This window comes from Oryctolagus cuniculus, chromosome 6, assembly GCF_051225735.1.
Source record: "Oryctolagus cuniculus isolate XC-2025 breed Fujian yellow rabbit chromosome 6, ASM5122573v1, whole genome shotgun sequence".
Taxonomy (NCBI): Eukaryota; Metazoa; Chordata; class Mammalia; order Lagomorpha; family Leporidae; genus Oryctolagus; species Oryctolagus cuniculus.
In genome coordinates, this window is record NC_142872.1 from 56,884,521 (window position 1) to 56,908,326 (window position 23,806).

The 23,806-nt window shown below is 44.2% G+C and overlaps 1 long non-coding RNA gene across 2 annotated transcripts in view; it reads left to right on the top strand.

The window, feature by feature from the left end:
• The first annotated feature begins 9,439 nt into the window (after window positions 1-9,439).
• The window catches only part of LOC149126144 (uncharacterized), a 52,144-nt gene continuing 37,777 nt past the window's right edge, over window positions 9,440-23,806 (top strand). Inside the window, exon 1 of one of the 2 annotated variants that reach the window (XR_016235514.1) lies at window positions 9,440-9,606. This is a non-coding gene — a long non-coding RNA (uncharacterized LOC149126144). The remainder of the gene's footprint in view (window positions 9,607-23,806) is intronic. The other variant, XR_016235515.1, reaches the window with a different exon arrangement.

The window sequence follows — 23,806 nt, forward strand, 5'->3', positions numbered from 1 at the left end:
GCTGGGACACGGCAGGAAAGGAAGGTTCTGCCCCATGCCCTTGTAGTGTGGCTTGCAGCGTAGAAGGAATGGACTCAGCTCTTCTCAACCAGCAGCTCCTGGTGGGGAATGCCATCACCAGCAGAGCCAGGGGGCTGACTCCATGTGGAGCACTAAGGACCAGGGGTGGTGAATGCGACGTCAGTGCAGAGGCCCAAAGGAGCAGACCTGAACCCACACCTGAAAGATCTGCCTCAAGTCTCTACTCTAGGGCCCTCCCCCCAACCCAAAGTTATCCTCCCCTGACCTTTTGACTCCAGTGTGACACCTTGAAGTCATCTTCCACACTGCCCCAGAGGGAGTTTTCTTAACGCAGCCTGAAGGGCCGGTGTTGTGGCACATTGATCGGGTTAAGCCGCTGCTTTCAACAGTAGCATCCTACATTGGAGTGCTTGTTCTAGTCCTGGCTGCTCTGATTCCAATTCAGCTTCCTGCTAATGTGCCCTGGAGAGCAGTGAATGATGGCCCAAGTGCTAGGGCTCCTCTGCCCTCTACGTGGGAGACTAGGATGGAGTTCAAGCTTCTGGCGTTGGCCTAACTCAGCATTGGCTGTTGAGGGCATTGGGGAGTGAACCAGTGGTGAGATCTCCCTGTCTCTGTCTTTTCACTTTGCCTTTCAAATAAATAAGTAAATATGTAAATCATTTTTTTTAAAGGTAGCCTGCTCGTGTTATTTCTCTTCTTCAAACCCCTCAGTGCCTCCCTATTGATTAAAATGTGTTTTTAAAATCATGAGTTATGGCCTATTAGTGGGCAATGGAATCAATTTAGTGATTTTTTAACCAGCATTTAAAAAACTTAATAGATGAAATGTCATCCTGAATCACATGTATTACTCTAAGATATTTATTTTAGATTTTACCAGAGCTAAGTATGTATTCTAACTGGGAATTTGAGATATCATATTTGACATGTTCTTTTGGGAAGTTTTGACATTTATAATTTTAAATGACTTTGTATTGAGGCATAACGTATCATATATTCAGTAAAGTGCACAAGACTTAAGTGCACAGCTTGATAAATTTTTCCATATGTGTCCTCTCATTTAACCACCACCCACATAGAGATGTACAACATTCTGGCATCCCAGAAGGCTGCTTCATGCCCCTTCCCAGCAACACCCTTCCCCTGAGAATATCGCCATTCTGACTGCTGCAATCATCAATTAGTTTTGCTGGTTCTTGAATTTCATATAAATAGAACCAAAGAGTGTCTATTTTTTAGGGGCTTGGCTTTCCTTGCTCAATGTTGTGTCCCTGAGATAGGCTTAGGATGTTGTAGGTGGTTGTCAGTTCATTTTCCTTGCTTTTTCAATTGAATGAATATTCCACAATTTAATATGTCAGTTCTGCTGTGGCTGAACCTTTGGGTTGTTCTCAGCTTTCAGCTGCTAGAGGCAAGGCTACTGTGCATCTTCCTGACCTTGTCTTTTTCTGGACATGCCCACTCATTTCTTTTGGTCATACTAACGAGAATGAGATTTCTGGTTTACAGAGGAGATGCATGATAACTTCATGTAAAGTTCTGAACAATTTTCCAAGACCATTTTAGAGATTTATACATACATATGCTTATGTATGTAAGATACATATGTGTATAGACATGTGGTCCAGGTTACCATGTAAAATATAGGAGTATGTCCACAAGTTCATGGAAAATCACATTAAAAGAAATTGGAGGCAGGCATTGTGGTACAGTAGGTTAAGCTGGTATCCCATGTGGCCAGTTTGAGTCCTGGCTGCTCTGTTTCTGATCCAGTACTCTACTGGATCAGATGTGCCTGGGAAGGCAAGGAAGGTGGCACAAGTACTTGGACTCCTGCCATCTACATGGTGGACCCATATAGAGTTCTTGGCTTCTGGTTTTGGATAGGCCCAGCCTTTACCAAAGTGGTCATTTGGGGAATGAACAAATGGATGAAAAATCTCTTTCTCTGCCTCTCTCTTTCTGTCACTCTGTTAAATAAATAAAATCTTTTTTAAAAAGCTAAATTGGTTTGGTGCAAAAAAATTTAAAACCCACACATAGTTTTTTTTTGTAATATGTATTTTCTATGAACATTTTGAAGACATTAATAATTTTCTTATTGTCTTAGTGAAAAAACAATTTTGAAAGCTACTCATTAGAGAAAATAGTCCAGATCCTGGGCACAACTTAGCATGGCTTACAAGGCAGAACGCAAGCCACTTCGATGCAGCCATTTCCACTGCTGCATCTCCTACCCACTCTTCCCGAGTCTCTTCACTTGCCTGAAAAATCTTTTCTCCTCTTCTCTTGTGAGCTCCACCTTGCCCTTGAATATGAATTGCTGTTTGTAGTAGTTCCAGAAACCTTCCATTTCTACTTCTTCCTCCTCCTACTTTTCGCCTCTTTAGAACCTGTCCATCCCTCTGTCCAAATGCTTAGTGCCTTGGATGCTGTCCTCCTCCTGGGGTGTTCCCTTGTCCATGAGGTCCTCGAGGAGGCACTGTGCACTGTGGTGCACTTTTAGAGCCCAGGCTGGATATTTACTCTTTGTCTTCCTACCCCCATTATCCCTTCTTTTAACTAAGAGTCTCAACTTTTAACCCAGGGAGCTACCCTGGCTTCACTCTCCAGCCCGGGTGGCTCAGCTGTGGTCCCCTTTGCCTGGTGTCAAACAAGGGCATGTGATTGAGGTCTCTATCAGAGTACTTTGTATCCCTGGACACAGGGCCTGGTTTTCTAGCTAGACGGGATGGTTTTTGGAAGGCACGGACTCCATTGTCTTTGTCTTACCCATCCTTGGCTGCAGTGTATAGTGGTCCCTATCCCATTATCTACCAGACACTATGCTGAGTGCTTTACATTTCTAATGTCTTTTAATTTTCATAGAAGCCATGAGAAGTGTAGATCCTAGCTCCCTGTTCACAGATGAGTACTCGGGTTCAAAGTGGTTAAATGGTACGTGGCGACGACTGCATTCATGGAGCTTGGAATTAGCCCAAAAGCTCAGGTCTGCCTTTGTGCAAATGGTAGACTAGTAAGCTTTCCTCCTGAGAGCTGGTGCATGAAGAAAATCATTTTCATGTACATGCAGTTTATTCACAGATATTGCAGCGGTTGCCCCTTATTCTTCTCAGAGCACCTTATAGTTGTCAGTGCATTATTGTCTTTTGGCCTCTCTTGCTTCTGATGAGTAGTAAATTGTTCCTCGGTATATAGTGTGTGTTTTTCTCTGGGTACCTATCTTTTTGTTTTTAAAAGGTAATTCTCATGACTACTGTCTTTTTTTTTAAACTTTTATTTAATAAATATAAATTTCCAAAGTACAGTTTATGGATTACAATGGCTCCCCCCCCATAACTTCCCTCCCACCCGCAACCCTCCCATCTCCTGCTCCCTCTCCCCTTCTATTCACATCAAGATTCATTTTCAATTATCCCCTTCTTTGATGGCCCATTCTTTCCACTGGGAGGTCACTTGCAGAGATCTTTCATTTAGGGTTTTTGCTTTTGTTTTTGTTTTGCCGGCATGTCTTGGCTTTCCATGCCTAAAATACTATCATGGGCTCTTCAGCCAGATCTGAATGCCTTAAGGGCTGATTCTGAGGCTAGAGTGCTGTTTAGGACATCTGCCATTCTATGAGTCTGCTGTGTATCCTGCTTCCCATGTCGGATCGTTCTCTCCCTTTTTTATTCTATCAGTTAATATTAGCAGATGCTAGTCTTGTTTATGTGATCCCTTTGACTCTTAGACCTATCAGTGTGATCAATTGTGAACTGAAATTGATCACTTGGACTAGTGAGATGGCATTGGTACATGCCACCTTGATGGGATTGAATTGGAATCCCCTGGCATGTTTCTAACTCTACTGTTTGGGGCAAGTCCGATTGAGCCTGCCCAAATTGTACATCTCCTCCCTCTCTTATTCCCACTCTTATATTAACAGGGATCACTTTTCAGTTAAATTTAAACACCTAAGAATGATTGTGTGTCAATTATAGAGTTCAACCAATAGTATTAAGTAGCACAAAAAATACTAAAAGGGATAAAGTATTAAGTTGTTCATCAACAGTCAGGACAAGGGCTGATCAAGTCACCATTTCTCATAGTGTCCATTTCACTTCAACAGGTTTCCTTTTTTGGTGCTTGGTTAGTTGTCGCCGATCAGGGAGAACATATGATATTTGTCTCTTTTAGACTGGCTTATTTCACTCAGCATAATGTTTTCCAGATTCCTCCATTTTGTTGTAAATGACCAGATTCCATTGTTTCTTTACTGCTATATAGTATTCTCTAGAGTACATGTTCCATAATTTCTTTATCTAGTCTACTGTTGATGGGTATTTACTGTCTTTTTTTAAAAGATTTATTTATTTATTTGAAAGTCAGAGTTACACAGAGAGAGGAGAGGTGGGGGGGGGGGTCTTCCATCCAATGGTTCACTCCCCAATTGGCCGCAATGGCCAGAGCTGTGCCAATCCGAAGCCAGGAGCCAGGAGCTTCTTTTGGGTCTCCCACATGGGTGCAGGGGCCCAAGGACTTGGGCCATCTTCTACTGCTTTCCCAGGCCATAGCAGAGAGCTGGATTGGAAGTGGAGTGGCCAGGTCTCGAACTAGTGTCCATATGGGATGCTGGCACTTCAGGCCAGGGCATTAACACACTGTGCCACAGCGCTGGCCCCTCTCTGGGTACCTTTCTAATTTTCTCTTTAAATTTAGTCATCAGTCATTTGATTTTGATCTTAAAAAAAAGATTTTGATCTTAAAAAAAAGCTATTTATTTAACTCTAATGGTAGAGTTACAGAGAGAGAGGGAGGGGACAGAGAGATCAAGAGACCTCTTTCATCCACTGGTTCACTTCCCAAATGGCTGCAATGGCCAGGGCTGGGCCAGGTCAAAGACAGGAGCCAGAAATTTCATCCGGACCTCCTATATGGGTGCAGAGCCCCAAGACCTGGGCCATTTTCCGCTGCTTTCCCAGTTGTATTAGCAGGGTGCTAGGTGGGAAATGGAATAGCTAGGATTCGAATTAGTGTCCATGTAAGTGCCCATGTATGATGCTGGTGTTGCGGAGAGCAACTTAACCTCCTACGCCACAACACCAGCTCCTAAAAAAGGTCTTTTTTGAAAATACAATGTTTATTTACATGGGAGGAAGAGAGAGAGAGAGAGAGATAGACAGACAGACAGAAATGCATGCCCATGTATGCATGCCTGAGCAAGCAAGCTCCCATTCTCTGGTTCATGACCCAAATACCTGCAACAGCTGAGGCTGGACAGGCTAAAGATGGAGTCTGGAACTCAATCTGGGTCTCCCATGTGGGTGGCTAGAACTTAAGTACTTAGGCCATCTTCTGTTGCCTCCCAGGGTGCACATTATCAGGAAGCTAGAATCGAGAGCAGAGCTGGAACTGAAACTTAGACACAATTGATATGGCTTGCCAGCATCCCAAGTGGCATCTTAATTGCCATGCCAAATGCCCACACCTAGATGCTCATTTTTGTATAAGCTCTGCTGTCTTTTTCACTTTCCCAAGTTAACGTCTGCCTAGGGGTTTGCTGTAGTGGAGACCAGGGAGCCTTGATTAAGTGAGAGCATAGGAGAGGGGTGCAGAGCTATCGGGGGCCACTGCTGCACTTCTGCTTGGCAGTTTCTGCTTCTGCACCCCGTGGTGTTCTGGGGACTGTGGTACATGGGAGTGTCTCAGTTTTCCAACCTGAAAGTTTCCTCATCCCACCTGCGGTCAAAAGACGGATGTCTTTCTAAGATGCCCTGTAAGTGCAGTGGGGTCATGGTGTGCAGGAGGAAGCACCTGTGCCTTAAATTCAGCTGTGGACTTGAATCTCACTTCAGAAACCACATACAGGTCTGGGGACTCTGAGAGTGGAGGAGACCTGTGCCCCACTTCACAGGTGGGACCTAGGCAAGCAGCCAGTACCCAGATCTCTTCTTGTGCCACGAGGTTGCATGAAAGAAGTAGAATGGGAATATTTGCTACATCTGTGTATGAATCAGCCTTGAAGAATCTCCAGTGCTCCATGTACAGGAAGCAGTAGGTTGACTTTTGTGTCTTTTTTTTTTTTTTTTTTTTGACGGAGTTATAGACAATGAGAGAGAGAGACAGAGAGAAAGGTCTTCCTTCTGTTGGTTCATGCCCCAAATGGCCGCCATGGCCAGCGCTGTGCCCATCTGAAGCCAGGAGTCAGGTACTTCTTCCTGGTCTCCAACGCGGGTGCAGGGCCCAAGCACTTGGGCCATCCTCCACTGCCTTCCCAGGCCACAGCAGAGAGCTGGACTGGAAGAGGGGTAACTGGGACAGAATCCGGCGCCCCAGCTGGGACTAGTACCCGGGGTGCTGGTGCCGCATGTGGAGGATTAGCCAAGTGAGCCCCGGTGCTGGCTGCCTTTTTTCTTTTCTTTTTTCTTTCTTTTTTTTTTTTTTTTTTAACAGGTAGAGTTATACAAGGAGAGAGAAAGAGACAGAAAGGTCTTCCTTCACTCCCCAAGTGGCCGCTACAGCCGGCGCTGCGCCGATCCAAAGCCAGGAGCCAGGGACCTCTTCCTGGTCTCCCATGCGGGTGCAGGGCCCAAGCACTTGGGCCATCCTCCACTGCACTCCCAGGCCACAGCAGAGAGCTGGACTAGAAAACGGCACCCATATGGGATGCTGATGCTACAGGCGGAGGATTAGCCAAGTGAGCCACGGCGCCGGCCCCAACTTTTGTGTCTAACAGTAGCTAGCAAGGGGGTGACCAGCCTTAGCTCTACCTCGTTTCTTAGGGTGCCATCCTGGCACAGGGGTGTTCCCAGACTACCATGGGGAACAGAGGTGGTGAAGAGAACCTGCAGATTGGAGAAGACTTGCTGGACAGACAGGCAAAGGTGGCTTCGACATCCAGATGGAATTAGGACATCTTGGCAGTTGGCAGGAAGACAACAAGGAATAGGCAGCTTCCCTGACATGAGATGCCTGGAATTCAGGTGCCGCCCTGGAGAAAGGAAGGAGCAGACACTGAATGAGTGAGTTTTCACTACGCAGCAGGATGGGGTCTTGAAACGGGAATTAAGTTCAATTCAGAAAAGGCAACATACATTTTTAGCATTCTCAGTAAGTAGGTAGAGAATCCTAAATTTAAAGGAAAAATTTTTTTTCACATTGTTTTTCATGCCGCTGTAGTTCCTTTTCTGCTCCTCCAAGAAGAGCCTCTCCCTTTAAAAGCAGCATTTGTCAGAGGTGAAAAAAGCCCAGAATTGAACTGAAGAGGCCAACCAGGTGGCCCCAGCACAATTCCTCAGAGGGAGCTACTGGGGAAAGTGCATCTCCTGGCACCCTGAGGCTTTGGGCTGGGAAGGGAGGAGTTAATTTAGATTGGCCCTGGGCTGTCCTGGCAGCACCTGAACTTGTCTTTGATAAGGCTGTACTTGAGCTGCAGGGCTTCCTTTTGTGTCCCTTTTAAAATTGACGAGAAATTCCCATAACATAAAATTAACCATTTAAAAGCGTACATTTCATTGTCATGTAATACACTCCTAAGGTTGCACAGTTACAACCTCTATCTTGTTCCAAAACATTGTGATCATCTTCACAGGAGATCCATACCAGTAAGCGGTCCCTCCTCCTTCCTCCTTGCTCCCAAGCCCTTTTCTTTTTCTTTTTGACAGGCAGAGTTAGACAGCGAGAGAGAGAGAGAGAGAGAGAGAGAGAGAGAGAGAGAGAGAGAGAGATCTTCCTTTTCCGTTGGTTCACCCCCCAGATGGCCGCCACTGCCAGCAGCTGTGCTGATCTGAAGTCAGGAGCCAGGCGCCTCCTCCTGGTCTCCCATGGGGGTGCAGGGCCCAAGCACTTGGGCCAACCTCCACTGCCTTCCCCAGGCCACAGCAGAGAGCTGGACTGGAAGAAGAGCAACCAGGACCAAAACCCGGGATGCTGGCACCTCAGGCGGAGGATTTAGCCAAGTGAGCCACGGCGCTGGCCCCAAGCCCTTTTCATAGCAACAAAACCATCCAACAAATGGCCTTTGTGTCTGGCTTCTTCCCTCTTCCCTTTTGTCTCCTTCAGTCCTACCTCTTCTCCTCTAAGCACCCAAGTAGTGCTCGGGTATTTCCAGGTTCCATTTTCCCAGAGTTAGGCCAGAGAAAGGAAGGACACAGGTCTAAGGGCTTGGGGGTGGGAATTCAGTTGACTCAGGAAAAAAACAAAAACCAAAAAACCCCAGCAGTTTCAGATCAGACCCCCGCAGCTGAGTTTGGTTTGGAGGCCACGTATCTCGGGCCTCTGAAACCAGGCCACGCAGACAGGCTTGCTCTGGCTCTTGACTGGAAACAGATGCTTGATGCCCAAGAAGGCAAGTTGAGCTTTAAAAACACAGCCCACCAGAGACTGTGGTGTGGCTGGGTTTTCGCAGAGCTGTATTTATAATCAGGCAGAAAAGCGTGGAGAATCAGCATGGAGGATCAAGTTGCTCCTTCGATTGCAAGTGGTTACACCTGGCTCAGAGGTGGGGGTGTTTGGGAGATGCACACACGTCATTAACCACGGGTCTGGCCCGGCACTTTTCTGGTTGACGCTGAGGCGGGATTTAAAACTGTAAGTGGAGGCCAAGGCTTCTCCCAAACTCTGTGGGTGTCTAAGGGGCTGGCCGTGCACTGGTGGCTCATGACTGTCTCTGACTACAACAGTTTTTCTGTAGAGCTAAACATCTGTTTCCTTCCCTTGCCTGTGAGGGAGAGATCTGGGTCTGAGTTATAGAACCTATTTTGGGCAGGCTTATTTGTGAAGACTCATGCATCCATGTTGGGTCCCCAAAAATTACACCATGGCCCTGCTCCTCAGTCTGATACCATTTATATGCAAAATATTGTAAGAACATGACCTTGGGCAAATCACTTCTGTTTATCAGTTTCCGCAACTGTAAACAAAGACATCCAGTTATGTAGCAGTTTGCTTCATGTCTCTCCAAAAATTCATGTCCGTTCAGAAACTTAGAATATGATTGTAGGGAGGAGAAGTCTTTCTATCCTGTGAAGGTTTGACCTTTGAGCTTATAAAGTGAACTGACAGTAGAAAGATCAATGGGAAGAAGAAAACCAAGCCAAGTCATTAACATGTCCAGTGCATACCACATGAGAGAAATCTCAGGGCAAGACAGCTCCAAGCAGTGGCTTCAAACTCTGGCCTATATATAAGATTTGCCACGAAGAACTACACATTTTAGAGAGGTAACAAGACAAAAGAAATCAGGCCGCAGGTTCCAGAGAAGGGAAAACTGGCAAATTAACTGTAGATAAGGGCTAGTTTGCAGTGTTAGTGATTACTGTTCGTGTGGTGTAGCCAAGCCATTAAAGTTTAAGCCAGCTGGAACTTTAGGACCCCTGCAATGGAACCCTGTCTCTTTAACTGTTGGTGTGATACGCCCATCTTCCCAGGATACACCTGGGATGCATGCTCAGACTCCACGCCTGTTATACAGCCAATTGGCGTACCACCCCCTTCCTTATAAAAAGAGGTTGCAGGGGGGAAGAGCTTTCTTTCCACTGCGGAAGGCACTTGGCTGCACTGCTCTTGTGTTCTCTTTCTGCTGTGGACCGTCTTTGCTTTCAGGTACTGTTTTCAGTTTTTCCTTTCTCTCTTGTTAATGGGAAGCTTTTTGACCCACTCTTTTTTTTTTTTTTTTTTTTTTTTTGACAGGCAGAGTGGACAGTGAGAGAGAGAGAGAGAGAAAGGTCTTCCTTTGCCGTTGGTTCACCCTCCAATGGCCGCCGCGGCCAGTGCACCACGCTGATCCAATAGCAGGAGCCAGGTGCTTCTCCTGGTCTCCCATGGGGTGCAGGGCCCAAGCACTTGGGCCATCCTCCACTGCACTCCCTGGCCACAGCAGAGAGCTGGCCTGGAAGAGGGGCAACCGGGACAGAATCCGGCGCCCTGACCTGGACTAGAACCCAGTGTGCCGGCGCCGCAAGGCAGAGGATTAGCCTAGTGAGCCGTGGCACTGGCCCTTGACCCACTCTTGCTGAGTATTTTTCAGTGTGGAGCAGGCCACAGTTCTACATGAATGTGTGTTTATTCCCTTACTGCGAAATAAATCCCGTTCCTGTTTGTACACAACACTAACCTCTGTGGGAGACAAGACGCTGGACTGGAAATTCATGTAGTCCTTGTGCACACCACTCTGGTGCTGTGGCCAGTGGATGAGCGTCTACAGGTTGTTGACAGTGACCAGCTTCTCCCCTGCCTGGTAGACGGGGGAGGGAGATCACCTTGGTGCATTTACATCTTGCTTTTAGGCAAATAGAGGAATGGCAGAGAGCTTTTCAGAACCTGCTTCTCCTTGAGTTCAACTTTTGGTGAGGCATATTTTCATCTTCCATAGGACCTTATTTGGAAATAGGGTCTTTGCAGAAGTGTTAAAGGTTCAGTGGGAGATCATATGGATCATGGTAGGCCCTAAATTCAATGAGGCGTTCTTACAAGACATGGAAAAAGTGCACCCACAAGCCAAGGATTGCTAGCGACCAGTAGAAAAGAAGTGAGGGGAGAGGCATGGGCAGGTTTTCTCAGCCTCTAGAGGGAACCAGCCCTGCTGACACCTTGATTTTGAATTTCTGGTCTCTCGCATCTTGAGAGAATACATTTCTGTTATTATAAATTAGTTTATGGTACTTTGTTATAACAGCCATAGAAAGGGTTATAGGTTAGATATTGTTTCTGGGATTATTTTATATACATGCATGGTGCTTTTTTTTTTTTAAAGATTTTTATTTATGTGAAAGGGAGAGTTACAGAGAAAGATAAAGACACACACACAGAGGTCTTCCATCCACTGGTTCACTCCCCAAGTGGCTGCAATGAACTGGGGATGGGCCAGGCTGAAGCCAGGAGCTTCTTCTAGATCTCCATGTGGGTGTAGGGGACCAAGGACTTAGGTCATTCTCCGCTGCTTTCCCAGGGAGCTGGATCGGAAGTGGAGCAGCTGGAACTCGAACTGGCACAGATAGGGGATGCTGGTGCTGCAGGCTAGGGCTTTAACCTGCTGTGCTACAGCACTGGCCCCAGTGCTGATAGTTTAACAAAGTTAAACATAATGATATTCTTCATGTTGAGTTCTCACATTGTAGATTTTCTGGGACACAAGTAGGTTTTATCAACTTATTCTTTTTTATTAGTTTTATTTTAAAGAGACATACATAGCCATGTAACTCAGCAGGTTAGCCCTGGCCCCAGGACTGGTTCATGTGCTATTCCAGCAGCTGACAAGTTCTAAGTGTTCACAAGGATGTGCAGGGACAGTGACCATCATGAGATGTGCTGATGGGTTGGTGGGGAAGGGGCAGCCTCACCTGCTGTGCCTGGGTGATCATGGGCTGAGGCCTGCTTATGAGACTCAAGCTGCTGGCCTGGCTTGCTGGACCCACAGCCACCTCCTGTCCTTAGTTAGGTTTCTAACAGCCCCTCTCCAGACCCATGGAGAATGTGGGTGGGGATGGTTGTTTTCATCTGCAAAGTTAGGGCAGCAGGTTGCAGCAGAAGGGCATGTACTTTTAATGGCAGGTTTAGGTTTGAATCCCGGTTCTGCAATTTTGTAGCTCTGAAACCCAGGGCAGTGACCTTGCTTCCCTAAAATTTCTTTTGCTTTTCTGCATTATGGGGATAACCATATCTACCTTGTGGAATTTTTGTGAGAATTGGGGGCAGACATGCAAAATGCCAGGCTCACATCAGTCTCGGTGAAAGAGAGCTGTTCGCATTATTCCCTCCACTGGTTTCTTTGGCTTTACTCCAACGCTTACAGGCGATATGGTTTCAGCCTCCCAGTTAATGAGCTGGTCAACTTTCCATAGTCCCAGGAGCTCTGGTATCTTGCACATGACACTGTGTATGTGGGAAAAAATGCTACAACGGACCATCGTCGAGGGCTTCTTATGTGAGAATCTCAGTGTTGTAGTGGAGAGAGTGTGGGCATCAGACTTAGCCCCACCTGGTTCGTATCTGCCATCTGTAGCTGGATGATTCAGGTCATTTCATTGGCTACGGGGTAACACAGAAGCTGCCGACGGCTTTGCGCTGGTCTTCCTGGAAAGGCTGGCTATGAATGTGTGAATGAGAGCATGTGCTCGATGAATGTCACCGCTTTCACCTTCTCACTGTGTGTGTGCACCTTCCCCACCCCAACCACGCAACATTCCCTTCTCCAAAGGCTGCTCCTGCTGCCTGTCAGCCAGCATCCAAGGGGTGTGGAAGATGACATCATTTGCAAAAACAGGGTCCCTGGAGAGGCTCCCCCTGAGAGACACTTGACAGGTGAGCAAATCCCTCCTCAGCTGGTTTGATTGGAGGACCTAGAGCAGGATTTAACAGTCATCCTCTCCTTGTGCCTGATTAGGGGGAAGAGAGAGAGTTTAGGCGTTTTTGGTTATTTTTATCTGCTTTTAAAATACTCATTTTTTAGAGGTTTTAAAGATGCTGCATTTGTCTATTTTATGGGGTGCAATGGAGTAGCCCGATGCTTGAATGTAGCATAAACAGATCAAATCGGCCAATTAGCATTTCCATCTCTTTATCTTTCCATTTGGAGCCTCCCAGCTGCCCTCCTCCTGTTCGCTTTACACTGTATAATGCATTATTGTGAACTGTCATCACTCCAGCGAGCTGTGGAACACTAGGCTCTAGCACTTCTGTCTGTGTGTTGTGCTTGTTACCTAACCTCCCCTGTCCCTCCTTCCTGCTCCCCTCCAGCATCTAGTAATCGCTAGTCTAATGTTCAGATCGACTTTTTAAAGTTTCCACATATGAGAGAGAACATGTAGTGTTTGTCTGTGTTTGGCAAACTTCCCCTAACAAAATGAACTGCAGTTTCATCCATTTTACTTGCAAATATTAGGATTTCATTCTTTTCTTATGGTGGAATAATTCATTGTGTATATGTAATACATTGTTTTCATTCATTAATGGATACCTAGGTTGATTCCATAACTTGGCTTTTGTGGATAGTGCTGCAAAGAACATGAAAGTCCAGATATCTATTTCATACACTGATTTTATTTCTTTGGATATTATACTCAGAAATGGGATAGCTGGGTCATTTTGTACATCTATTTTTAGTGTTTTGCAGGCTCTCCATAATGGCTGACCTACTTTGCATTCCCATCAATGATGTGAGCGGGTTCCCTGTTTTTCTGATCCTCTAAATATTTTTTCTTTGTCTTTTTGATAATAGCCAATCTAACTGGTGTGGGATATTATCTTCTTGTGGTTTTGAGTTGCAATTCCCTGATGACTAGTGATAATGGGCATTTAAAAAAATGTTTGTTGGACTGGTGCTGTGGAATAGCAGGTAAAGCTGCCACCTGCAGTGCTGGCGTCCCATATAGGCACTGGTTCAAGTCCTGGCTGCTCTGCTTCCAATCTAGCTCTCTCCTGTGGCTCCTGTGGCCTAGGAAAGCAGTAGAAGATGGTCCAAGTCCTTGGGCCACTGCGCCCACATCCTGGAAGAGGATCCAGGCTCCTGGCTTCAGATTGGCCCAGCTCTGGCCATTTGGGAAGTAAACAAGCAGCTGGAGGACCTCTCTCTCCCTCTCTGCCTCTTTGTAACTCCGCCTTTCAAATAAATAAATCTTTTAAAAAAAGTATGTTTGTTGGCCTCTTTTGCCCATTTCTTTTTTTTTAAAAGATTTATTTATTTATTTGAAAGGCAGAGTTAGAGAGAGAGATGTCTTCCATCCTCTGGTTCACTCCCCAATTGGCTGCAACGGCCAGAGCTGTGCTGATCTGAAGCCAGGGGCCAGAAGCTTCTTCCTAATCTCCCACACGTGTTCAGGGGCCCAAGGACTTGGGCCATCTTCTATTGATTTCCCAGGCCATAGCAGAGAGCTAGATTGGAAGTGGAGCAGCTGAGACTGGAATCAGCACCCATATGGGATGCTGGCACCACAGGCAGTGGCTTTACCTGCTATGCCACAGCGCTGGTCCCTTGCCCATTTCTTAACTGTTTTTGTTGTTGAGATGTTTTTAGTTCCTTACATATCATGGATATTCTTGTCAGATGGATACCTTGCAAATATTTTCTCTGTCAGTTTTCTCTTCACCGTGTTGTTTCCTTTGCTGTGTAGAAGCTTCTGAGTTTGATATCTAGTTTATTTATTTTTGCTTTTGTTGCCTGTGCTTCTGGATTTCATGCACAAAATTGTAACTGATACCAATAGTGTTTTCTTTTTTCTTCTGGTAGTTTCATAGTTTCAGGTCTTACATTTAGCTCCTTATTCATTTTGAGTAGATTTCTGTATAGGGTAGGAGGGAGGGGGAAGTTTGTCTTTTCCATATGGTATCCAGTTTCCCCAGTACCATTTACTGCAGAGACTGCCCCTTTTCCAGTGAATTCTTTTGGAGACATTGTCAAGGATCGCCGATGGTAGGTGCATGGATTCATTTCTGAGATCTTCATTCATCTCCCATCTGTCTTTGTGTTTATTTTATGCCAGTACCATATTGTTTTGGTTACAGTAGTTCCATAATATGTTTTACAGTCAGATATTTTGATACTTTCAGCTTTGTTCATAGCTTTTAAAAAATATTTACTCTAGAGGCAGAGAGACGGAGACAGCAAGTTCTAGTCATCTGGTTCACTCCCCAAAGACCTCAGGTAGGAGCCAGAAACTCAATCCAGGTCTCCTACATGGATGGCAGGATTCCAGTTAGTTGAACCATTGCTGCTGCCTCTCAGGATCTGAGTTAGCAGGAAGCTGAGAATCAGAAGCTGGAGCCAGAAGTCTAACCCAGCTACTCTGATACGGCATGTGGGCCTTCCAACATACATCTTAACCACTGAGGTAGATGTGTGCCCTGAGTTGTTTTGTTGTTGTTCATGACTGCTTTTTCTGTTCATGAGCTTTTGTTCTTAAATGTGAATTTGTTTTTTCCTCCTGGTTCTTGTGAAGAATATCATTGGTGTTTGGGGATCACATTAAGCCTATAAGTCTCTTTGAGTAGTAGAGACTTATTAATATTCTTCCAATCAATGAGCCTGCAATATTTTTCTCAATTTTTCTGTGCCTTTAATTTCTTTCATTAGTGTTTTGTATTTTTCATTGTTGTGGTCTTTCATATCCTTGGTTACATTTTTTCCAATGTGGGTTTTTTTGGTAGTTACCATAAATGGGCTTTCTTGTATAATTCTTTCTCAGTGAGTCCATTGTTGACATACAGAAATGCTGCTGATGTCTGTGTTAATTTTGTATATTCTAAGATTACTGAATTCATTCATGAGATCCGTAGTCCTTTGATGGAGTCTTTAGGGTTTTGTATATGTAGAATCCTGTCATCTGCAGAGAGGACAGTTTCATTTCTTCCTTTCCTGTTTGTATACCTTTTATTTGTTTCTCTTGCTCTGTTGCTTTAGCTAAAACTTCGGGTACTCTGTTGAAGAAAATCAATAAATCAGGACATCCTTATCTGGTTCTGGATCTTAGAGGAAATTCTTTTCAATCAAAATGATGTGGTTGTGGGTTTGTCATGTAGCCTTTCATGTTGAGATATGGTCCTTCCACACCTAATTGATTCAGGTATCATGAATGGATGTTGAATTTTATCAAATGCTTTTTCTATGTTTATTGAGATTATAATATGGCTTTCATCCCTCATTCTGTTGATGTGATATTATTGCATTTATTGATATTCAATTGTTGAACCATTCTGGCATCATCCCCCTGGAATAAATCCCTCTTGGTCATGGTGGATGATCTTTTGGATGTGCTGTTGGATTTAATTTGCTAATATTTTGTTGGGAATTTTCACATCTATTTCATCATGGTTATGGGTCTGTAGTGTGTGTGTGTATGTGTGTGTGCGCGCGCGCGCATGCTTGTCTGGTTTGGAATCAAGGTGATGCTGGTATAGAATTTGTTTGCAAAATGTATTAGCTCATCATTACTACAAGTAAAATACCCAAGAGGAACTACTTAGGAAGGAAGTATATTTTTGGCTTACAGTTTTAGAGGTTCACAGTGCAAGATTGAGTGGACCCAGAAAGACTGGCATTTGATGAGGGCCATGGAGGTCAGCAGTGATGGAACATGTGTGGAGGAATGATCACATGGTGAGTCAGGCAGCAGAGAGGGAACAGCTGGCCTGAACTTGGCTTGTATAAGCAGCCCTATCATGAGAACCATCTTGTAAGGGCCAATCTCCCACAGTCCTAAAGAGATCCTGCTAGGCCTACCTCCCAACCACCTTAAGTAGATCAAGCCCCACCCTTAATCTATCAGCCACTAGTCATTAACAGAAGATTCTGGGATTCAAACATCTGCACAGGTCCAGCAGCCAGCTTTGGTTTAAATGCTAACAAGGATTCTTTCCCTTTCCACTTTTTGGAGTGATTTAAGAAGGATTGGTGTGTGTGTGTGTTCTCCCTCAGATGTTGGGTAGAATTCAGCAGAGAAGCCATGTGGTTCTGGCTTTTTCTTTTTAGGAGACTTTTAAAAATTACTGATTCAGGATGGCGTTGTGCATTAGCAGGTAAAGCCACTGCCTGCAGTGCAGTATGGGCACTGGTTCATGTCTCAGCTGCTCCACTTCCCATCTGGCTCTCTGTGATGGCCTGGGAAAGCAGTAGAAGATGGCCCAAGTCCTTGGGCTTCTGCACCCGTGTGGAAGACCTGAAGAAGCTCCTGGCTTCAGATTGGCCCAATTCTGGCTGTTGCAGCCATTTGGAGAGTGAACCAGCAGGTGAAAGACCTCTCTCTCTGCCTCTGCCTCTGTAACTCTGCCTTCAAATAGATAATTTTTTTAAAGAAATTACTGATTCAATTTAATTAATATTATCTCTTCTAGTTTTCTATACCTTCATGGTTCAATTTTAATAAGTTATATGTGTCCATAAATTTACCAGTTTCTTCTCAGTTTTCCAAGTTGTTAATGTATGGTTGTTCATAATCGTCCTTAATTATCTTTTGTATTTCTGTGGTATAATACCACCTTTTTCATCTCTGATGTTCTTTATTTGATTCTTCTTTTTGCCTTGGTTAGTCTAGCTAAAGGTTGGCTGACTTGGTTTATCTTTTAAAAACTCCACCTGCTCATTTCATATATTATATTTTATATATAAATATATATTTTAAAAGTCTCTGCTCATTTATTTCTGCTTTGGGCCTTGTTATTTCTTCTAACTGGATTTGGCTTCCTCCTTTATAGTTCTTTGAGATAATTATTAGGCTGTTATTTGCTCTTTTTTATGTAGAGGCTTATTTTTTTTTTTTTTTTTTTGACAGGCAGAGTGGACAGTGAGAGAGAGAGACAGAGAGAAAGGTCTTCCTTTGCCATTGGTTCACCCTCCAATGGCCGCCGCGGCCGGCGCACTGCAGCTGGTGCACCGCGCTGATCCGATGGCAGGAGCCAGGTGCTTCTCCTGGTCTCCCATGGGGTGCAGGGCCCAAGCACTTGGGCCATCCTCCCCTGCACTCCCTGGCCACAGCAGAGAGTTGGCCTGGAAGAGGGGCAACCGGGACTAGAACCCGGCGCCCCGACCGGGACTAGAACCCGGTGTGCTGGTGCCGCAAGGCGGAGGATTAGCCTAATGAGCCGCGGCGCCGGCCTGACTATCCTTTTCAACCCCTCTACTTTCTTATTTTTTCCCTAGAAACCTTTTATTTAAGGTATACAAATTTTAAGCATTTCATAAATGCAACTTTAGGAACAGTGATTCTTCCCACTTGATCCTTTCAGTAACTGAAGTTTCTTGTAGCATATTTCTTTGTATCATTCAACTAATCTGTGTCTTAACTGGAGAGCTTAATTCATTTATTTTCAAGTCTATTGTTGATAAGTATTCTTAGTTTTGTCATTTAAATGGTTTCTACTGTTAATTTTAAAGATCTGTTCATTTCCTCATGGGTTTTGCATTTTCTTATGTTTTCACACTGGTAGTGATATTTCTTGTGCTTCTGTATGTGGGACTGCCTTGAGCATCTTTTTGGAAAACATACCTGGTGGTGATGAATTTCTTCAGTTTTTGCTCTTCTTGGAGTATAGATTTCTTACTCATTTAGGAAGGATACATTTTCTGGATAAACTATTAGTGGACAGTTCAATCCTTTCAGAACTTAGGCTATATTATTCTACTCCCTCCTGGCCTGTAAGGCTTCTGTGCAAAAACTGCTGCTAGTCTAATGGGGGCCTCTTGTAAGTGTGATTTGATGTTTTTCTCTCACAAATTTTAAAACTGTCTCTTTTTGGGGCCTGCACTGTGGCTTAGCCTGTGATGCGGGCATCCCGTATGGGTGCCAGTTTGTGTTCTGACTGTCCCACTTCTGATCCAGCTCCCTGCTAATGGCCTGGGAAAATCAGTGGAAGGTGGCTCAAGTGCCTGGGACCCTGCCACACATATGGGAGACCCAGATGAAGCTCTTGGCTTCAGCCTGGTCTAGCCCGGCCCTGGCCATTGCAGCTGTCTAGGGAGTAAACCAGCAGATGGAAGATCTCTGTCTCTTTCTGTAACTCTGACTTAAAAAAAAACTTTTTGTTGTACTTTAGAGAGTTTGACTATAACGTACAACAGTGAGGATCTTGTGTGATCATGCTTATTTGGAGTCCTATGGGCCCCCTGTATTTAGATGTTCATATTTTCCTCAAGCTGTTAGCAGAGTGAATTTTCTGTGCTTTTAGTCCTCTCTTGTCCTTTTGAGAACCTCAGAATTCAAGTATCTGTTCATTTAATGGTGTCCCAAAAGCCCCAGAGACTTTTTTTTTCCTTTCTGTTTGGGATATTTCAAAAGACGTGTGTTCAAGTTCAGATATTCTTTCTTCTACTGGATCTCTAGACTTTTGTTGATATTTTCAGTTATATATTTTATTTGACTTACTGAATTCCTCATTTCCAAGATTTTTCTTTCTTTTTCAAATTCCTACTTCTTGCTGGATTTCTAATCCTCATGCATTTTTCTCCTGACTTCATTCAACTGTCTGTATTTATTCTTTTGCAACCCTTGAGTATACTTAAAATCATTATTTGAAATTTTTCAAAGATATTTATTTAAAGCACAGAGTTATACAAGGAGAGGGGGAGAGAGACAGATTGATTGATCTTTTACCAATTGGTTCACTTCCCAAAATAGCCACAGGGCTGGATCTGGGCCACATTGAAGCCAGGAGCCTGGAATTCCATCTGGGTCTTCCACATGGGTGGCAGGGGCCCAAGGACTTGGGCCATCTTCCCTTGCTTTCCCAGGCACATTAGCAGGGAGCTGGATGGGAAGTTGAGTAGCTGGGACTTGAACCTGTGCTCATATGGGATGACAGCATTTCAAGCATTGGTTTAACCTGCTGTGCCACAATACCCCTCTCTGGAATTCTTTATTAGATGTTTCTTCCATCTCTTCTAAGTCTCTTCCTATGGCATTACTGGGTTCCTTTGGGGACATAATACTACATTGACTTTTCATGCTTCCTCTGTCCTAATGTTCTTACTTGCATGTCTCACAGCTCAGGTGTCTATATCACTATTTTTTTTAAAAGATTTATTTATTTACTTGAAAGTCAGAGTTACACAGAGAGGAAAGGCAGAGAGAGAGAGAGAGAGAAAGGTCTTCCATCTGATGGTTCACTCCCCAATTGGCTGCAATGGCTGGAGCTGCGCTGATTGGACGCCAGAAACCAGGAGCTTCTTCCAGGTCTCCCACATGGGTGCAGGAGCCCAAGGAGTTGAGCCATCTTCTACTGCTTCCCAGGTCATAGTAGAGAGCTAGATCAGAAGTGGAGCAGCTGGGACTCAAACCAGCACCCATATGGGATGCTGGCACTGCAGGTGGCAGCTTTACCTGATAAACCACAGGGTCAGCCCCTCTATCACTTTTAATGAGTAGATTTTGTGGTATGACTTTTTTCCTAGAGATGTATCTTTGGGTGTCAGTATGGTAGGATACTTTAGGCTTTGTTCTAGTTGGATGCTATTGTGTTGTTCTATAATCGGTGACAATGACAGCATGAGGGTAGGCATTTCTCTGTCTCGGCGAGGATGTGTGCGTCTCTGTGGCAGCCTGTGGGGTCAGGCTGAAGGTGCAGGGGAGCCAGCCCTCAGTACACCATGGCTGGTTTGGTGAGACTACAAGTCCCATGGAAGGTTCACTTGGATTCCTGAGGTAGCATGGGACATTGCTAGGGTTACAGTAGCATTGATCCAAAGTCTAGAAGGTGCCCATGGGTTGGGTTTCTAGGCAATGTTTTGGCATCCACTTACCATTTATTCCCTTATGCATACAACTACCTTGTCTGTGCTGTGCTGCCTGGGCTTGGGGAAGGAATGAAGTGAGCAGTCTAATGGTCACCAATGCCATAACCCCAGCTCACAGCCAGAGCCCACATCCTGCTAAGATCGGCACAGTTTGGAGTATAACCAAGGGTCACTTTGCCAAGGTAGCCTGCTGCTCACGTGGACTTGTAGCTTGAAGAAGTCACTGCAACCTACCATAGGTGATGCCAGCTGGGATGTAAGTCCAGTTTTCTGGGTCCTTGGGTGTCCACTTGGCATTGGGGCAGGATTAGAGTTTGTGCTGTCCTGGGAATAGGAACCATTAAGATATGCCCAGTGGTGGGAGTTACCAGCTTAGCACTAAGTTCCAAAATGTAGTCCTGGGTTCACTTTGACGTTTTGCTCCTTGATAGTGGAGTCTTGCTCCATGCTGTTTGCCTAAGGTTGAAGGGAGTCCTTTGGCCACCCAGGCTAACAATAAGCAGGGTTGCGCTTGAGTCTTGTCACAGGGCCCTGTGCTGTCTTCTGGATGTATACCATGCTGTGTGAGGCTGGGGGCATTGCAGACCAAAACACAAAGTCTGCCCTACCAGGTTGTAGGTCTCTACCCAGTGCTGGGGCAAATCTAAAGGCTCCGTCAGCTGGTACTAGCCTGTGGATAGGGGTCTCAGGACTCTATGTAGTGTTGGGTCTTATTGCAGTGTGACTGGCCCTGACTTTAAGGGAAAGTCCTGAGGTCATTTTCCTGCCCTATTCCCTTGTGAGTGAAGTCTTACTCCTCCCTGTCTGCCCAAGGTTGAAGGAGGGGTGTTGGAAGCAGTCCCTTGACTGCTCAGCCTGACCGAAGCTGGGTTGTGCCCATGAATCACAGTCACCACACCTTGTACTGTCTTGGGTACGTACTGTGCCTGTACGAGTCTACTGGTGATACGAGCTGAAATGAGTCTGTCTCACCAGGGCAGAGATCTCCATCTGATTCTGGGACAGATCTGGACTCTGCCTATGAGTACTGGCCTGGAGATAGAGATACTTTTGGGCTTTATCTTGTGTTGGACGGGTCCCACCATGGCAGGCCTGGCGTGAGCTTCAAGGCAAAGTGTTAGGCTCACTTCCCTGCAGTCTTGCTCTGTTGTCTGCTATTGACTAGGGAAGGATGGTGGAGGCATTCCTTTGTCCAACTGGCTAAGGAGGGATCAAAGGTTCAGTCTGCAAGTATTGATCTGGGAGCAGAGGCTGTGGGACCCTGTCTGACACTGAGTTTCATCATAGCAGGCCTGAACTTAATTCTCTTCCCTCCTCTCAGCAAGAGGTGAACCATCTCTCTCCATGTTGTACTACTTACAGCTGGTACAGGCAATTATTTCCTTCCTACCTTCTTCATGTATCTTTTTTTGTTATTATACTAAAACCAGGCAGTGTAGTTGCTTCTCTGGATTCCTTAGATCTTTGGAAGAACTTGGTGTGTGAACCGAAGTTAAATTGATGTCACTGTGTGGAGATGATCGATGAAGTGTGTTAGCCTCTACCTTATTCTGCTTCTTTAGTCCTGTCTGTGTCCTCATTGACGAACCTCTGCCCTGCCCCCTCCCATGACTCACTCCAGCCTCTGTAACCACTGTTCTATGCTCCACATCCGAAAGATCAACTTTTTAATCCTCCATACATGAGTGAAATATAGTACTTTTCTTTCTGAGACTTTTTGATCTGACTCCAATCCCACCTATGTGGCTGCCCATGATAGGACTTAATTTTTTTATGGTCAAATAGTATTCTCTAGTGTAAAATGCCACATTTTCTTTATCCATTTATCCTTACATGGGTCATTAAGTTTGGTTCCATATGGTGGCTATTGTGAATAGTGTTGCAATAAACAGGAGTGTAGATGTCTCTTCAATACACCAGTTTCATTTCTTTTTTAAATAATACTTTGTGAGTGAAATTGACATTTTGGGATTTGACAGTTTATAGCCCTTGTCTCTACACTTGAGGAATAGTGATTTTTCTACTTATTAGTTGTCAAATCCTGTATTTAGTGGAAGTTTAAGCTTGTGATGATAAAGAAACAAAGTATGCCATTGTAAAAATAAGGAGAGAAGAAGGAGTGAGGGTAGCAATGAAGAAGTGACGGAGGGAGGGAAAGTGGGAAGTATTACTATGCTCTTAAAGCTGTATATATGAAATACATGAAATTTGTTCCCTTTGTATAAATAAAAATTTATATAAAGTGAATATACTTCTTTATTTTTCTTTAATTTTATGATATACTTTAAATTTACTTCATAATCATAAGCTTAACCCTCCACTAAACACAGAATTCAGTAAGTAGTGAATAGAAAAACCATGATTCTTCAAGAATATAGACAAATGTAAAAAACAACCATCAAATCTCAAAATGTCAATTTTACTCATACATTACATTTTTTGTACTCTGTATATTAATTACCACAAATCAGGGAAAATATGTATATTTGTCTTGGGTAGTGGCTTATTTCACTAAACATAATGGTCTCCACTTGCATCCATTTTGCTGTGAAAGATAGGATTTCATTCTTTTTTAAGGCTGAGTAGTATTACACTATGTATATATACCACAATTTGTTTTTTCAGTCATCAGTTGAAAGACATCTGGGTTGTTTCTGTATCTTAGCTATTGTGGGTTGAGCTGCTATAAATGTGAGGGTACTGGTAACTCTTTAATATGCCAATTTCATTTACTTTGGTTAAATCCCCAGGAGGTGGAATGACTGGGTCATATAGTAGATTTATTTGCAGACTTCTGAAGAATATCCATACTGCTTGCCATAATGGTTCTACTAGTTTATATTCCCACTAGCAGTGTAATACAGTCTATGCTTCCCCACATCTTCATCAGCATTCGTTAATTTCTGCTTTTTGGATGATACTATTCTAACTGGGGTGAGGTGAAATCTCATTGTTTTTATTTGCATTTCCCTGATGGCTAATGATCCTGAGCATCTTTTCATGTGTATGTTGGTCATTTGTATTTCATCCTTTGAAAAATACCTGTTCATATTCTTAGTCCGTTGCTTTATTATATGGTTTGATTTGTTGGTGTTTAGTTTCTTGAGCTCTTTTTATAGATTCTGGATATTAATCCTTTATCAGATATATAGTTTGCAAATATTACCTCCCATTCTGTCAGTTGCCTTTACTTTGTTTCCTTTGCAAAACAGAAGCTTCTTAGCTTGATGCAATCCCATTTGTCAGTTTTTGTTTTTGTTGCCTGTGCTTCTGGGATCTTATTCAAGAAGTCTTTGCTTATTCCAGTGTCTTGAAGTGGTTCCCCTGTTTTCTTCAAGTAATTTGATGATGGTTTCAGGTCTTAGATTTACATACCTGATCTATGATGAGTTGATTATTGTATAGGATGTAAGGTAGGGGGGTCTAATTTTACACTTCTGCATGCAGAGATCCAGTTTTCCCAGCGCTGTTTGTTGAAGAGACCATCCTTTCTCCAGGGAATCATTTAAGCTAGTTTTTCAAACATTTGTTGGTTATAGATGAGTGGATTAATTTCTAGGGCCTCTTATTTGTTCTGTTGGTCCA